The sequence below is a fragment of the Scyliorhinus canicula genome, chromosome 3 (genome assembly GCF_902713615.1).
Source record: "Scyliorhinus canicula chromosome 3, sScyCan1.1, whole genome shotgun sequence".
NCBI classification, from domain to species: domain Eukaryota; kingdom Metazoa; phylum Chordata; class Chondrichthyes; order Carcharhiniformes; family Scyliorhinidae; genus Scyliorhinus; species Scyliorhinus canicula.
In genome coordinates, this window is record NC_052148.1 from 182,149,667 (window position 1) to 182,166,926 (window position 17,260).

The 17,260-nt window shown below is 49.0% G+C and overlaps 1 protein-coding gene across 2 annotated transcripts in view; it reads left to right on the forward strand.

Annotated features, from left to right (window-relative positions):
- The window catches only part of LOC119963167 (protein transport protein Sec24D-like), a 212,892-nt gene that overhangs the window by 175,636 nt on the left and 19,996 nt on the right, over window positions 1-17,260 (forward strand). The window lies entirely within an intron of this gene.

Genomic DNA, 17,260 nt, shown 5'->3' on the forward strand with positions numbered 1-17,260 from the left:
CAACAAACTAACTGATTCCATGTAGGCTATCAAAAGCAATGGTTGGGATGCTGCCGTGACTACAGTGGCGTTTATGACTGACCGGAAAACTGGGGGAACCCACCTCAGCCATTTGAGGGAGGCACACCAGATTCTATGTCCATCAGGCAGCTAATGAGCTGCTTATGGGGCCCCCATCCCTTTAAGTGACATTGAGGTCCCTGCTCCGAGAACTGCCAGCCAATCTGAGGGCTAGCAGTTCTTCAGTATGGGCGACACAGTGCTTAGCCCTGCTGCCTCACAGCTCCAGGGACCCAGGTTCAATTCCAGCCTTATGCGACTGTCTGTGTGGAGTTTGACTTTTCTCCCCGTGTCTACGTGGGTTTCCTCCGGGTGCTCCAGTTTCCTCCCACAGTCCAAAGATGTGTAGATTAGGTGGATTGGCCATTCTAAATTGCCCCTTAGTGTCCAAAAGATTAGGCGGTGTTACTGGGTTACACGGAGAGGGTGGAGGCATGAGCTTATATAGGGTGCTCTTTCCAAGGGCCGGTGCAGACTCAATGGGCCGAATGGCCTTCTGCATTGTAAATTCTATGATTCAGTCTCAGCAGGGCCATTGGGGGCAGTGACCACTGCTGGAAATGCACACAGACAAACGAAGCAGTATGACTGTTACCATCAAACCAAGCTCAGTGTACTTAGTGTCATTGGGTCCAGTCAAGTGAGTATTAACAATGGTCCAAAGGAAGAAGGAGGCATTTGACATGCATAGGCAGCTGGGATCAAGTGGATCCCTTGAAGAGTATAGGGCTTGTTGGAGTAGAGTAAAGAGAGAAATCAGGAGGGTTAAAAGGGGACATGAGATTGTCTTGGCAGATAAGGCAAAGGAAAATCCAAAGAGCTTTTACAGATATCTAAAGGGCAAAAGAGTGACTTGGGAAAGAGTAGGTCCTTTTAAGGATAAACAGGGTTATCTATGTGTGGATCCACAAGGGATGGGAGAGGTCCTAAATGAATATTTCTCATCAGTATTCACGGTTGAGAAAGGCACGAATGTTAGGGAAATTGGAGAAATAAAAGGTGATGTCCTGAGGAGTGTACATATTACAGAGAAGGAGGTGCTGGAGGTATTAAAGCGAATCAAGATAGATAAATCCCCGGGACCTGATGAAATGTATCCCAGGACATTGTGGGAGGCTAGGGAGGAAATTGCCAGCCTCCTGGTTGAGATATTTGAATCACGACAGCCACAGGAGAGGTGCCTGAAGATTGGAGGATAGCAGATGTTGTGCCCTTGTTTAAGAAGGGCTGTAGGGATAAGCCTGGGAACTACAGACCGGTGAGCCTTACTTCTGTAGTGAGTAAATTGTTAGAAGGTATTCTGAGGGAAAGGATCTACAGGCATTTAGACAGGCAAGGGCCTATTAGGGAAAGTCAGCATGGCTTTGTAATGGGACAGTCCTGTCTCTCAAATTTAATTGAGATTTTTGAAGGGGTAACCACGAAGGTAGATGAGGGCATTGCAGTCAATGTTGTCTACATGGACTTTCACAAGACCTTTGACAGGATGTCTCATGGTAGGTTGTTGCAAAAAGTTAAATCTACAGAATCCAGGCCGAGGTAGCCAATTGGATACAAAATTGGCTTGACGACCAAAGCCAAAGGGTGGTTGTGGAGGGTTGTTTTTCAAACTGGAGGCCTGTGACCAGCGGTGTGCCTCGGGGATCGGTGCTGGATCCACTGTTATTTGTTATATATATAAATTATTTGTATGAGAATGTAGGAGGCATGGTTAGTAAATTTGCAGATGACACCAAGATTGGTGGCATAGTGTATAGTGAAGAAGGTTGAATAAGATTGCAACAGATTTCTTGACCAATTGGGCCAGTGGGCCGATGAATGGCAGATCTGTGTTTAATTTGGATAAATTTGGATTAATTTTGCTGTGAATTCTGCAGTGCTGTGCGCTGTGATTAATCCAAATTAATTTTTATCAATTTTGGTAGATGGAATCAGGACGGGACCTACTCAGTTAATGGTAGGGAGTTGGGGAAAGTTACAGAACAAAGAGATCTAGGAGTACAGGTTCATAGCTCTACATGGCCGGCACCTGTCTGCGCATGCGCACCACGGCCGCAGCGGGTCTGTGCGTGCACGCCACAGTCGTCTCCACACCGGCGCATGCGCGTGGTTGCCGTCTCCGTGCTAGCCCCCGGGCAACATGGTGGAGCCCTACCGGGGCCCGGCGCGGAGGAACATAGGCCCCCCTCCCCAAAATGAGTGTGCCCGTCAATCAGTAGGCCCCGATCGCGGGCCTGGCCACTGTGGTGCCCCCGCCCCCCCCCTCCCTCTGGAGTTGTAACCCCCAGCCCCCCTCTACAAGGACGGCCCCGCAGCCAGAACGCAGAGTTCCTGCCGGGTGGGACCATATGTAAACCACGGCGGCGGAACTCGGCGGGCACTCGGCCCGTCAAGTGTGGAGAATCGCCATGGGGCCCGCTTTCAATGGCCCAGAACCAGCGCTGCGCAACTGCCGCCAATTCTCCGGTTGCTGGTGAACCGGCTGCCCCGCGTTGGAGCGGCGTGATGGGGTTCTCGCGTCCGTCCTCCCCGGCGCGTGCTCAAAGAATCCCGCCCAGTATATCTGCAGGCTGCAAAGCACTTTAGTCCCCACTGACTCACCCAGTCAAACCACAGTCCATTAGTCTTGACTGAAAAACACATTCCTTTGTCAGTTGCACCTTCTGGCTGCTAAAAAACATTTGAGCACTAGAAATCAGAATTCTTAAAAAATAAAATGACGATTGCAGTTAAACACACTTTAACCACAGGCTTTAACCCTTAAGTTGCCCAATGCAAAGCCAATATTCATAATATCTTCTAGTCATCAGAAGTAGCAGTGAGGGAGAGATGGTTGATGAGGGCAGGATGTTTGTTGCAGTTGGGGGATCCACTGTGGGCCACAGACTGCCTGATCAGATGCCACCTCTCACCAAGCCTGAGCCTGCAGGGAGATAACATCTGGCAGAAAGTCCACCAGCAACTGTGAGAAGACACCCTTCATTAGCCACTTAAGTGGCTCTATTGGCCTCTGGGGAGGTGGGCCGATTATGTCCAGCATCTGTGCTGCTGGTAAAATGCCACGGCAGTGGGAAGGTGGCAGGCAAGCCAGCCCTGCCCTCCCTATTTTCTGCACCTCCACCAGCCCCCACCGTCACCGATCCCATTCGTGCACGCCCCATAAATCACAATTACACTGAAGTACTAATTAAAATTCTTCAACAAGTAATTACATTTTCTAATTAAAAGCTTTTTTTAATAATGTGTTTTAACACAAAAGCACTACTTTCAGATAGTTATGATATGGAATTTAATTGGTCTTTGTCAATATTTTTGTCAATTATCTGTAAACCTCCGAGTATAATATTCAGCTGAGTGTCTTTCCCAATGAGAAATTATAATGGTTTAATTAACGAATTTAAAGCTGAGACATGTTAACCACCATGTGAACACACCTTTGACAATTCAATATGATATATTTTCGTGGTGACACATAAATTTGGAGGAACGATCTGTTAAAAGTAATATTATAGCCTAGTAGGCGATGCAAATATTTGCCAAGTTAATCTGCTACAGCATCAATCTCTCAGGGTAAAAATGCCCAAGCCAGAAAAAGTGAAGTTTGGACATGTAATATGTTCTTGGTACCACTCTGTAATGTGGCTGTATATAGATGAGGACATTCTGTAATTAATAGTCACGGCACAAATTGCAACACCAATCGCAACAGTGTGCAGTTCCAAAATTCAGAAACACAGCCATCATTCAGCATGGCTCTTGCAGATCAACTTGATAGGAATTTGCATAAACTGAATTCTAGAATCTGTTTTTGTCAATTTTTAACAAATTACCCACCTTAGATCAGAGATGGCTTTTAGAGCTAGCAGGTAAAGAGGGCCAAAAAACCAATTCTACTTAGCTTACTGTTTTTAATCATAGAACGATGTGCTGGGTGGGATTGACAGTTGTACTGTTATAAAAGTGTTTCAGGGAATCAATAGCCATATTTAGATGTGCAGGAGTGACCGTTGAAGTCACCAGCAAACGTAGCCACTTGAAATCCAAATTCATCTGAACTGTAGGCTCCTGCTTGAACTGGATTTGGGCCAAATGAATGCCCAGGAAATGATTGAAATGTTCCAAGCTGATGCTTGATTCAACAGACCCAGCAGCCAAAATTATAGGCTAATTTTTCACTTGAAACAGGGTATAACTGAATCTTCAGAATGATTGAATCCATTCTGCTCTCCCCGAGTTCAAAGTCAGTTCTTACTAATTCTTGTGTAGCTCAAGCAGAACAGAATGAATTAGTAGTTGTCTACCCATAGGTGGCTTGTTAGCTCAAAGGTCTGACTGATTAGTGAATGTTAATGCAACAAGAGTAATAGAATTTTTTTACAGTTGCAAACATGCTAATTTATTCTCGAGCTACTTTGCGGAGTATCTTCAACAGCATTGGAAGTCATTTTAGTAATTTTTTTAAAATGGGACCGGTACTCCTTTTTGGGCAGCAGTGGGAATTCTTATCACTGTTGGTTGATCAGCTAATTTTGCTGGTGATTTTGGCCGGGATTCTCCGTTCCGGAGACTTAAGAGCTGCTGCCGCCGATGGAGAATCGCGGTAATTGCTCGCTGCCACTAGGAGCGCCGGCGAGGACCAATTCGTGTCGTGCAAAGGGGCCAGTACACAGCCCACCCCAACCCCAGCCCAGCAGGCATCTAATTCGCTGGTGGTCAGCATTTGTGTTCAGAGCCTGATGAGCTAGAGCAGCTTTTAAGCTCTACTCAGTACAGACTGTCCAGCCAAGATTCCAGCCAAAAGGATGGCTGCACGAAGACCAGCACCAAAGTTCCTGGTTGCTGACATTGAACACATGCTGGACGTGGTTAGGGAGAGGAGGGACACTCTCTTCCCCGGAGTGGGGAGGAGACTCCAGCCCGCTATACTGAACAAGGTCTGGGATGAGGGGGCAGAAGCTGTGAGTGCTGCCAGCCTCACCGAGAGGACTGACATGCAATGCCATAAGAAGAGCTCGGGTGAGTAACCACCTCTGTACCTCTGGCATCACTCATGTCCTTCACTCCTCACATCTGCCCCAATTCCCCAGAGGCCAACAACACTCGACCTGCCTGCATCTGGTTTAGCACAATGGGCTAAATAGCTGGCTTGTAATACAGAACAAGACCAGCAGCGCGGGATCAATTCCTGTACCGGCCTTCCCGAACAGGAGCCGGAATGTGGCGACTAGGGGCTTTTCACAGTATCTTCATTGAAGCCTACTTGTGACAATAAGCAATTATTATTATTTTTATTATTATCTCCTTTAAAACCCATGCTCCACAAACCCCCAACACATTATTGCCATTTTTGGCCAGGAATCTAGCACACACAAGGCACCAGCCACAAACCCCCACATAAACCCGCGTCCCAATTTCTCACCATGTCTTTTCTGTGTTCCCATGGATAAAGCGGCACATAATCACCAGGTGCACCAGAAGAGGGGAGTGGGCATCCCAGATATTTGAGTACACACCCTTTCTGAGGAAAGGGCCCTGTAACACACAGGGGAGATCGGGAAGAAGGCAGTAGCTGCAATGGAGTTCGTCATGTGCCAAACAAGTGAGAGTCCAATGCAACGCCTCTATAGCAAGTGAGTCACCCCTCCCCACTGACCAGTCCTTCCAAAGATCTCACTCCATGCCTTTGTCTTGCAGGATCCCAATCCGATGAAGCTGGGCCATTCGGGGTCTCTGCCCCCCCATCCAGACCCTCAGAATGCCCTGGAGCATGAATCCAGGGAAAACACTGATGTCTCGCCACTGGCTTTCACCATTCACCATCACAGAAGCTATCACGTCGGTGGGCAATGTGAGCGATCAGGCTCCGAGGTCACCCTCTGATGAACACAACACACATACTCCATTAGGTAGAGGCATGGACTCCCGAGGGAGTGGCTGGTCGGAGAGGTGCCCGCTCCCAGGGAACCAGACAGACGTGGCTATTCCAGAAAAGATGATCCCATCAGTGGTGCAGAAGCAGAGCCAGAATCTACAGGAGGGGGTGTCAGCAACATTCTGGCGCCTGCAAGTACAGCTGGAGGAGTCCAGCCGCCTTCAGGCACAGGAGATGCTGCTGACGTTGCTTTGCACCAAGGCCATCGCTGAAAGGATGGCGGGCGCGGTGGAAGACCTGGGGCAAGACTTCAGAGCCTTGTGTCATGACCTCTAGGATCTGGGGCACACTGTGCTGTACGTGGCTGAGGTGCAAGACAGGAAGGCCCAACCACAGGCAGACTTGTGCCGGGCGCAGAAGGACATTGCTGTGGCACTCCAGAGCTTGGCCCATTCACAAAGGGTCATGGTTTAGGGCACAGAGAGCATTGGTCGGGTGCTGACCCTGACCTTAGCAACTCCCAGAAGGACATGTCATAGGAACAGAGAGACATGGCCAAGGCTATGAGGGACATAGCTCACTCACTGAGGAACATGACCCAGCCTCCATGCACAATGGCTGAGGACATTGACAGCATGGTTCAGATGAGGGTGGCCCTCCAGGACTGGCAGCGCCAGGTGACAGTAGGTCGCTGGGGCTCAATCCTGCCTCCCCTGCATCCCTTGGAGTATCCGAGGGCCAGCAAGCACACCAAGGGAGGAGGAAGTGATGGAGCCCATCCCGACGGCTCCCGCAGGGGAGGTGCTAGAACAGCTTAGCGCTTTCGATTCTTTCTCCCCCATCCCTGTCCCCCCTCCCCTGCACCTCACACTGGTGCATCTGCTGGACAGCAGGCTGAACAGACTGACACAACACCCAAAAGTCAGCCAGGCCCAGGCCTCCAGACGCCAAGGGCATCATAGGACAGAGGGCGAGACGAGCAGCAGGCTGCCTCTACTTCTGATGTGTTGTCTGGGGAAACACTTAGAAGATGTGGTAGGCCACGGAGGATAAGATGGATAGATGACACTGAAGTAGAGACTAGATAGTAAGGGGGAACGGCACACATGTTGTAAATAGTCACCATTAAAGACATTCTCCAATAGTCCAATCTGCCTCTAACCTCTGTCTCACGTGTGAAGGATGGAATGGGGCTGCGTGATGTGCAGTAGCCGGTTGGAAAGTGGGGGGAGAATGGGGTGGGGGGCAGCGCAGGGCTCCCATGGCACTTGAACGTCCCACATGCTTACACCCTCACCAAACAGTGGCAGGGCATGCGAGCAGCAGTGTGAGCCCGCCTTGTATGTCAGTATTCCCACTGAGTGAGCCCTAACTATTCACCATCTCCCACAAAACACCCCCTACCCCAAGATATTTGTGCCAGTGAGGAAGAATTGTCAGCAAACATGCAACAATCATCCAGGTGGACAGTGGTATGTTATTTTAAAGACGGGGGTCAGACTTTGTCAGACAATATGGAGCACCAGAGCTTATCTCACAGCGAGTTGTCATCATCCTCAAGACACGCTGATACTGCCAAACCAGGGCCAACATCCTGATTTGATGTTGTTCTGACTCTAGGAGAGGGAAGTGGGAGGTGTGGCAGTGGGAAAGAGTAGAAGGTGTGCAGGACTAAGCGAGAGAGGGAAGGGATTCAAGGTTCAGTGGAATATGATTTTGGGTGGTGGAGGTGATTGTTGCAGTGGGTGGAGGTGCGCCACCATCTTGCATAGATGGCACACAGCCTCCCCGGTGAACCGCAGTCATCTGCGACACTTGCGGTCCGGCAGCTTCTCGAAGGACAGGTGCAGATGGTATAATTGTGGCCTGACTTGCAGTGCCGCCTTCACACCTGATCCTCAGCCAGGGTGGACCATCAACACGTGAATCCCACCGGCTGGCCCCCGCTGTTCTTGTGCAGGCTCTTCTCATGCAGGGTCTTCCCTTTGCTGGTCCTCTCACCGCCATGTATTCACGTCAGCAGCAGGCCAGGTGGATAGCTAGCATTGCCGGCTGTAGTTGTGACATCCAAGTCGCTACAGGTGAAGGGGTGAGAGACAGAGAAAGTCAGCAATGTGAGGAGTCCCTTGTCCATCCAATGCCGCTAGATTACACAGTCACCCTGAGTTGTACTGCTGCGCCACCCACAACATAGCTCTGCAGACCGTACAGATGCGGGTGAGCACGTTTGCTGGGTTTTGAGCTGCAGTGTGATGTGGAGCCTGGGTTTACTCACAGGTTATGACAGGGAGCTGGCCGTATTTCCTGGTCGGGAACAGGATCAATGGTGTCAGGGATGCAGTGAACAGGCCGGGCTTGGAGAAAGCTCATGACCCTCGGGGGTAGGCTAGCAGAGAGTGTCACTGGTGAGGCTTTTACTCTGAGCGGGGCGATGTGTCAGGAAGGGTTCCAGCGGCACCACTGCATGTCTTCTGTGTTTGGAGTGAGCTGCTAATCCCTTGCTTCCTCTGCTGTGGGGCTGCACTTCCAAGGAGTGCACTGAGTGCCAGCACCTGGTGGACCCGTGACTGAGCATGGCCACACCCATCCCCTTGATAATACTGCTGGGATATGAGGGTATCCAGTTGGGCAGGATGAATGGATTGCCACATGACCAGTTGCCCTCGGAGCATTTGCAGGATACTGTCAGCAATCTCAGCAGCCAGGTGCTTATAAGTTTCAGCTAGGGGGTGGGTTTAAGTGAAATTATGCAGCAATGGCTCAGCGAGGGCTCCCCGATCCTGAGGCAGACACCCCGGATCCCGCACTTACCACCAAGTCATTCCCAGCTATGCCCTGCGGTCCAGGCCAACACACCGCAGCAAACCTGAGTTTCAACCTCCTTGCTTGCCTCCTTGCTCCCCCTCAACATCCACGGCATCTGGGCCCCTTTGCAAATCCTTCACCAAATCATATCCACGTGTCTTGAATTGAATTGAGTAAGAAGTCTTACAACACCAGGTTAAAGTCCAACATGTTCGTTTCAAATACTAGCTTTCGGAGCACTGCTCCTTCCTCAGGTGGTTTGAACCATTGTGGTTCACCATTGGGCACATGTTGGCTGATCAGGAAGGACATTCCCCTCACCCCCCTCCTTTCCACTGGCAGGCCCGCTAGAGTGTAGCCAGCCAGCCACTTAAGGGCCTTAATTGGCCTTGCGATGGGGAAGGTATCCTCAACCCTTCCCACGTAGCTTAATTGGGAAGAGTCAGGAAGGCTACGGACTTCACATCCTGTACCTTCCGGCCCCATTTTAAGGCCCAACCCTGCCTTTCATCCCACTCATGTTGGGAGCCATTAAATCCTGCCCTTAAGTGTGTAAAAGATGGTTTCCCCTTGTCACCTCTGGTACTTTTGGTAATCATTTTAAATCTTTGTCCCCTGGTTAACAAGTCTTCTGCCACTGGCAACAGTTCACCTCATTTATTGGATTAAAATCGTTCATGATTTTGAACATCTCCATTAAATCTACACTTAATCTTCACTGGTCTATGGAAAAGAATGTGAATTTCTCCAATCACTCCTCATAACTAAAGGGCGCGATTCTCCGCTGCCCACGACGGGTCGGAGAATAGCGGGAGGTCGTCCCCGACATTTTTCACGCCCTCCCCCTATTCTCCCTCCCCCCCCCACCCACAGCCGCCCCACGACATGAATCGCTGCTCGCCTTTTTTTACGGCGAACAGCGATTCTCCCCAGGCCGATGGGCCGAGTTCCCAGGCCGTTATGGCCGTTTTTACGGCAGCAAACACACCTGCTTGCTGCCGTCATAAAAACGGCCGCAACATGCCCGTTCTGGACATCCAGGGCCCCGATTGGCACGGCAGTACCACGGCCGTACCATGGGCCCGCGATCGGTGCCCACCTATCGCGGGCAGTGCGTCCATAATGGACGCACTCTTTCTCCCTCCGCCGCCCCGCAGGATCAGTCTGCGGGGCGGCCGAGGGAGATGACGGCCCCCCGCATGCACGGGTTGGAGCCGTCCAATCCGCGCATGCGCGGCTGACGTCATCGTGCGCGTCAGCCGGCGTGACGCTTGGCGCGCGGACTTAGCGACGGTCGCTAAGGTCGCAATGCTGTGCTTCACGGGGCCCCGCTGCTAGCCCCGCCCGGGGGGGGAGAATCAGGTCCCGGGAAGGGGCGCGGAGGCTGCCGTGAAACACGGCCAGTTTCACGGCAGCCTTTACGACTCGCCGCATTTGCGGAGAATCGCGCCCAATGTCTTTCATCCATGGTTCCATTCTAGTGAGCAGCTAAGGTGTGCTGCCTAGAATGGAACATAGACCTGGATTTCCAAGGAGTCATGGAGATTCTGGCAGGAGGATCTGGATATTGCCCCCCCCCCCCCCCCCCCCCCCCCCCATTTCAGGCAGATCATAATTTCACTGCAGGTTTTGGGGGGGGGGGGGGGTTCGGTTCGGTGGGGGGAAGGAGGGGGCGGGGAGGGGGCAGGGAGAAGGGGTGACAACATGTGCCTCCTACATGTAGAAATCCCAAACTCAGCTGGGCCATTTGAACTCTAAATGTTGAGTTCAAACAGACCCCTTTGTTTTTTTTTGCTGCAACAAGATTCTGATCCCACAATATGGGAGTTCCAACACTTTAGAGAAAGCATAAATACTCTTGAAGGGCATATCAGATCGGCTCAACAAAACAGCTGTCAGTTATTTAAATGGTCAGCCATTTGAAAATTGAAAGAAAAATGCGATATGTGTCCATGGAAAATTTAAAATTTCAAACTGTCAAGTTATTTAAGTAGCCAACCATAAATCGGCCTGCCTGTGTCAAAGGTTAAAACACTCAAGACTATCTAGCTCTAAAAAAAATTAAAAGAAAACTGCCTGCTTGTGCCTGTGAGAGTTGAAAGTTGAAGTTGAAAATTGAGAGTGAGATTTTGCACCCACATTTGCTGTGGGCACAAATGGCGATGCGGGCGCAAAGTCCGAGGAGAGTCAAAAAACAATATCTCATTTCTGATTTCCCTTGCCCGTGACCATAGAACCATAGAGCCCCTACAGTGCAAGAGGCGGCCATTTGCCCCAGTGAATCTGCACCGGCCCTCTGAAAGTGCACCCTTCTTACTTCCACTCCTCCAACATATCCCAGTAACTCCACCTAACCTGCACATCTTTGGACACTAAGGATGGTCAATTCATCTAACCTGCACATCTTTGGACTGTGGGAGGAAACCAGAGCACCCGGAGGAAACCCACGCAGATACAGGGAGAAAGTACTAACCAGACAGTCTCCCAAGGCTCCAATTTAACCCAGGTCCCTGTGAGGCAGCAGTGCAAACCCTGTGCCATTGACATAACAATGTTCCTGCCCAGGAAGGCATGGAACTTAATTTCCATACATTTAAATATAATTAGCGAGCTTCCCCCTGTATTGTCCCCCACATTAGGAATCCCCCCCCCTCACTGACTTCACGTCAATATTTACTAAAATGGAGCAAGATGTGAACCGGATGAAGGGAACTATCTGGGACTGCACAGGTAAATCTAGCCCCAGGGTGAGGAGGACATGCCTGGGCACTGCCCCTTGGCACCCTGGAAACCTTATTGGAGTAGGATTGTCCTTATCCTTGATGTTGGCAGATTCCCAGGTGCTTGGGGTTTCCTCTTATGCGTATGTGGTTGGGGTGTACATGGGAAGGGAAAGTTCTTCCTTTTCTGTCAGAAATCAGGTACTCTGAACTCAGGATTGCCAGCATCACTGGCATTTTCTCGCCCCTCTCTGCCAGCAAAAGGCATGAGTCAGGCCAACAGATTTCTTTTGCATCAAATGTTGGACTATCTGGCATGAAAAGCCAACTGTGCAGTCAGCAAGCTGCATGCTGGTTTCCTCACCACCACCAAACTTGATGCAAAAATGGGAACATTCCACCCATCCAATGAACGTTCATGAATGTGAGCTTTTTTATATATGCTGAAGTCTGTAACAGGCATTTAGAACTTAATTTTATTTCATCTCAGTATGGCTCCTGAGGTCTGTCTTTGGTGGATCTTTGCTGTGAAGAGACAATAAGTTGGCCAGAACTTTCTGGCCAATCACGCCGGTGGGATCTTCTGGTCCCGCCTGCCATGAGTTTTCCAGCAGCAAGGGGTGCATTCAATGAGAAACTCCATCGTGAACGGTGGGACCAGAAGTTCCCACCGCCGGCAAATGGTGGACAGCAAAGGGCTAAAGTAAGTGGACAGAAAATTAGCAGATGGAGTAATACATGGGAATATGTGAATTTGTTCACTTTGGGAGGACGAATAAAAAAGTGCTATGTTATTTAAATAGAGTGAGATTACAAGACTCTAAGGTACAGAAGGAACTGGATGTCCTGGACACGAATCACCAAAAGTTAGTTTGCAGGTATAGCAAGTGATTGGAAAGGAAAATTGAATGGTTTTGTTTCTTGCAAGGGGAATGGAATATAGAAGTTGGGATGTTTTGCTACAATTGCATATGGAATTAGTGAGTCCACATGTAGTGTACTGTGTTCAGTTTTGGTCTCCTTATTTAAAAAAGGACATCATTGAAATGAAAGCAGTTCAGAGAAGGTTGACTCAACGGATTCCAAGGAGGTATCCTATGAGGAAAGGTTACATAGAACATAGAGGCATAGCATCCTTACAGTGCAGAAGGAGACCATTTGGCCCATCAAGTCTACACTGACCCTATCAAAGAACACCCTACCTAGGCCCACAGCCCACCCTATCCTTGTAACCCAGTAACCCAATAACTCGACCTAACCTTTTGAACACTAAGGGGCAATTTATCATGGCCAATCCACTTAACCTGCACATCTTTGGACTTTGGGAGGAAACCCAAGCTGACCGGGGAGAACGTACACACTCCACACAGGCAGTGACCCAAGGCGGAATTGAACCTGGGTCCCTGACACTGTGAAGCAGCTGTGCTAACCACGTTGCCAATGTGCCACCCAAATTTAGTAATGATAATCCATCTAATCTTTTTCTTTTAAATTTAGAGTACCCAATTAATTTTTTTCTAATTAAGGGGCAATTTAGCATGGCCAATCCATCTACTCTGCATATCTTTGGGTTGTGGGGGAAAAGCCCACGCAAACACGAGGAGAATGTGGAAACTTCACACGAACAGTGACCCAGAGCCAGGATCAAACCTGGGACTTTGGCGCCCTGAGGTAGCAGTGCTAACCACTGCTGCCCCAATCCATCTAATCTGCACAGCTTTGGTCTGTGGAAGGAAACCAGAGCACTTGGAGGAAGACATGCACACATGGGGAGTACATGCAAACTCCACACAGACAAGTCACCCAAGGTCAGAATTGAACCAGGGTCCTTGGTGCTGTGAGGCAGCAGTGCCAACCACAATGCCACCGTGTCACCAGGTTGAACTTGTATCCTCTGAAGTTCAGAAGAATGAGAGGATATTATTAAAACATATAAAACCTTGAAGGGATTTGACAGGGTGGATGCTAACAGGATGTTTCCCCTTTTGGGAGAGTCAAGAACTAGGGAACATGGTTTATAAATGTGGGATCTCCCACTTAAGATGGAGATGAGGAGAATATTTTTCTCTGAGGATCGTGAGTCTCTGGAATTCTGTTCCCTAAAGAGTGGTGGGGGCAGGGTCATTGAATATTTTTAAGGCTAAGTTAGATAGATTCTTAATTGACTGGAGAGTCAGAGGCGAGAGGGGTAGAAAAGTAAGTGGAGTTGACGCAATCAGATCAGCCTAATTCTTATTGAATGGCAGAACAGGCTCAAGGGCCCGAATGGCTGACTCCTGCTCATAATTTGTATGTTTGTATGAGTTGGCTTGAAGGGTATAAAATCAAAAGATGGTGGGTGAGGAGGTCATGTGTTGGCGTTAAGTTGGCATAACAGCTATAAGTGGCATTGGGGATGGATGCGTGTCATGAGATGGTATTAGGGCTATAATGGACCGTGGAGTGAGTCAGCGATATGGATAAGCATGGAGGCTATGAGAGGCCAGTGGGAGTGGGTGCAGGACATGCATTGGAATATTTGGACATGGGAATTGGGTGGTGGAGTGAGGATTGGGGGATCTACACTTAAGAAAACACTGGGATGAAGTCCCAAGCAATCGAGGTAGGCCTTTAAACAATCTGCCTCAGTATTCGGCACCCCCTGTGTGTGCCTGGCACACCCTCTCAATGATTAAACCCTAAATGTTTGTGAACTGGAAAGAACTGTCTTGAAATGGGGGTGGAAGCACATTCAATAGTAACTTTCAAAAGGAAATTGGATATAAACCTGAAGGGAAAAACAATCACGGCAATCGGTAAAGAGCAGGGAAGGTAGGACTAGCCTGAGCTGGCACAGGCACGATGGGCCGAAAGGCGCCCCTGCTGTATTATTCTCTATTTCTCAGCTGCCAAATAAGCCATGTTTATGAAACCTGTCCCCATGACTTAACCCTCTAAATCCAGATATCATTCCAGTGAATTTGTACTGCACACCTTGAAAGGCGAGTACATTATTCCTGAGGTGCAGCGTTCAAAACAGAATGCAGTACTCTAGATGGGGTCCAACCAAAGCTCTGTACAAATGAGGCATAGCTTTGTTCCCTTTGAATTTCAGCCCTAACAAGATAAAGACCAACAGAGCCTTTTTGCTTTAGCCTACAGTGTAGAACCATAGTATTGGAGCAGAATTATTTGTTCTATTAGAAACGGTAATGTGACTTAAACATGAAAGCAGACCAGCATTGAGGCATTTTAAAATGAGCTACAAAATAGCATATCAACAAGCTTGTAGCCCTGTACCACTCTTAAATCTAAAACGTCTCTCCAGCCAACAGTTCACTCCACCAACTGAATTATTGATGACAAGTGGGGGGAAAGGATTATACAGCACAATGTTCTCAGCTGGGAGGAGGGATAATCTGTGATCTCAACATTCCGTTACCAGCAGCAGTGCCAACTTCAACTAATTAATAGGATGTGTGGCTCATGAACAAATTAAATAGTATCCAATGCAAGGAAATTTCCTATCTACTGAACTGGCTGTAAAATGTCAAAACTCACCCTAATCTCAATTGGGATGAGTGAGATTGAGCGAAAGATAGCTGTAGATTTCTTTGTATGTATAGTTGAGCACTAAACCACTTAAACTAAGAAACTAACACCTTGTTGTAATGCTGCCCCATTAAAAACTGTGAGAACCACTTGATGTGTTGTTTAATGAATTTATAACATATCATCAATTGCTTAAATAAGAGCCGTTTTTAAAAAATTACTATGAAGGGTTTTAAGGCAGTTAAGTGATTCAGTTAATGTCCAAAATCATGAAAGAAGCTCAAGTGGTTTAGAACCATTTTTCAAACATCTTGTTTAGATTCCAACTTTGCAAACTCGGCTAAGAAGCCCAAAAAGTTTGGAAACATTTCCAGAACACCCAGTTTGGATTCAATTCTCTTTGACGTATATTATTATTTCCAATAAAGTATATACAGTTTGTGATGGTTCGTTGAGCCTATTTGAAGTGCACCATTTCAAATGGAGCAGAATTACTGCCAGTTAATTACATTCCATTGAGTTGAGCAACTGATGCATCATAGTATCACATGACAAGTCAAAGTCTTCACAAGTGCTGACAGATTATACTGCTGCTTGGCTGACAGGTCAGGTTGCGTTTCACCAGACATTTTGTACCACCATATATATTAGAAGTCCATTTACAACTGTAATTCATTAGCATTAATGTCATGATTGACTTTATTTCATAATTTCCTTCACCTATTTCATGATGTTATTTAATCATTCATAGAATATGAGTGTTGTTGGCAAGGCCAACATTTATTGCCCTTTCCTGATTGCCCTTGAGAAGCTGGCGGTGAGCTGCCTTCTAGACTCGCTGTAGTCTTGTGTGCTGTAGGTGCTCTTACGTCACTGTTAGCTAGAGCGCCTCAGGATATCGACCCAGTGCCGATGAAAAAAAGCACGTTTATAAGCTCCTCTTGCTCTTCTCCTTTCATGCAGTTTGTGAGGTACTGTCAAAGAAGCCTTAGCAAGTTTCTGCATGCATCTTGTATATGGTACATACTGCTGCCACAGTGCCCTGGTGATGGAATGAATGAGTGTTTAAGGTGCTGGATAAAGTGCCAAGCAGACTGGCTTTGCCCTTGATAGTGTCTGGTTTCTTAAGTGTTATTGCCTTCCAGGCAAAAGGAGAGGATTCTATAACACTCTTGACTTATGCCTTGTAAATGTTGGAAAGGGTTTGGGGAAACAGGAGGCAAAATACCTAGCCACTGACCTGTTGTATCTACAATATTTAATGTTCACCTCCAAGATGTAGGATCCACCGATTATGGTACTGTTGGATGTCGAGATTAAGTGGTTAGATTCCCACTTGTTGGAGATGCAAATTACCTTGTACTTCAATGGCACTAATGTTACTTGCCACCTATCAGCCCCAGCCTAATTGTTGTCCAGGCCTTACTACATACAAGCACAGACTGCTTTCTTATCTGAGGAGTTGCAAATGGTACTGAACACCATGCAATCATCAGTGAGCATCCCCACTTCTGTCCTTATGATGGAAGGAAAATCAGTGGTAAAACAACTGAAATGGTTGGACCTAGAGCAATTCTGAAGTGTTCCTACAGTGATGTCCAAGAGCTGAGATGATTGGCCTCCAACAAACACAACCATATTCCTTTGTGCTAAGCATGGCCGGGATTTTCCCCTACCCGGCGGGGCGGGGGGTCCCAGCGTAGCGGAGTGGCGCCAACCACTCCGGCATCGGGCCTCCCCAAAGGTGCGGAATTCTCCACACCTTTGGGGGCTAAGCCCGCACCGGAGTGGTTGGCGCCACGCCGACTGGCGCCAAAAACGGCACCAACGGCCTTTGACGCCCGCTGGCCGCCGTCGGGGCTGGCCGAAAGGACTTCGCCGGTTCGGACTGCTGACGTCACCACCGGCGCATGCGCGGTAGGGGGGGTTCTCTTCCACCTCCGCCATGGTGGAGGCCGTGGCAGAAGAAAAAGAGTGCCACCACGGCACTGGCCCGCCCACCAATCGGTGGGCCCCGATCGTGGGCCAGGCCACCGTGGGGGCACCCCCCGGGGACCAATCGCCCCGTGGCCCCCCCCCACAGGACCCCGGGGGCCCGCTCGCGCCACCAATCCCACCGCCACCAGAGGTGGTTTAAACCACATCGGCGGGATTGACCTCTCAGCGGCAGGACTTCGGCCCATCGCGGGCTGGAGAATCGCCGCAGGGGGCTCGCCGATCGGTGCAGCGCGATTCCCACCCCCGCCAATTCCCGGGTGACGGAGAATTCCGG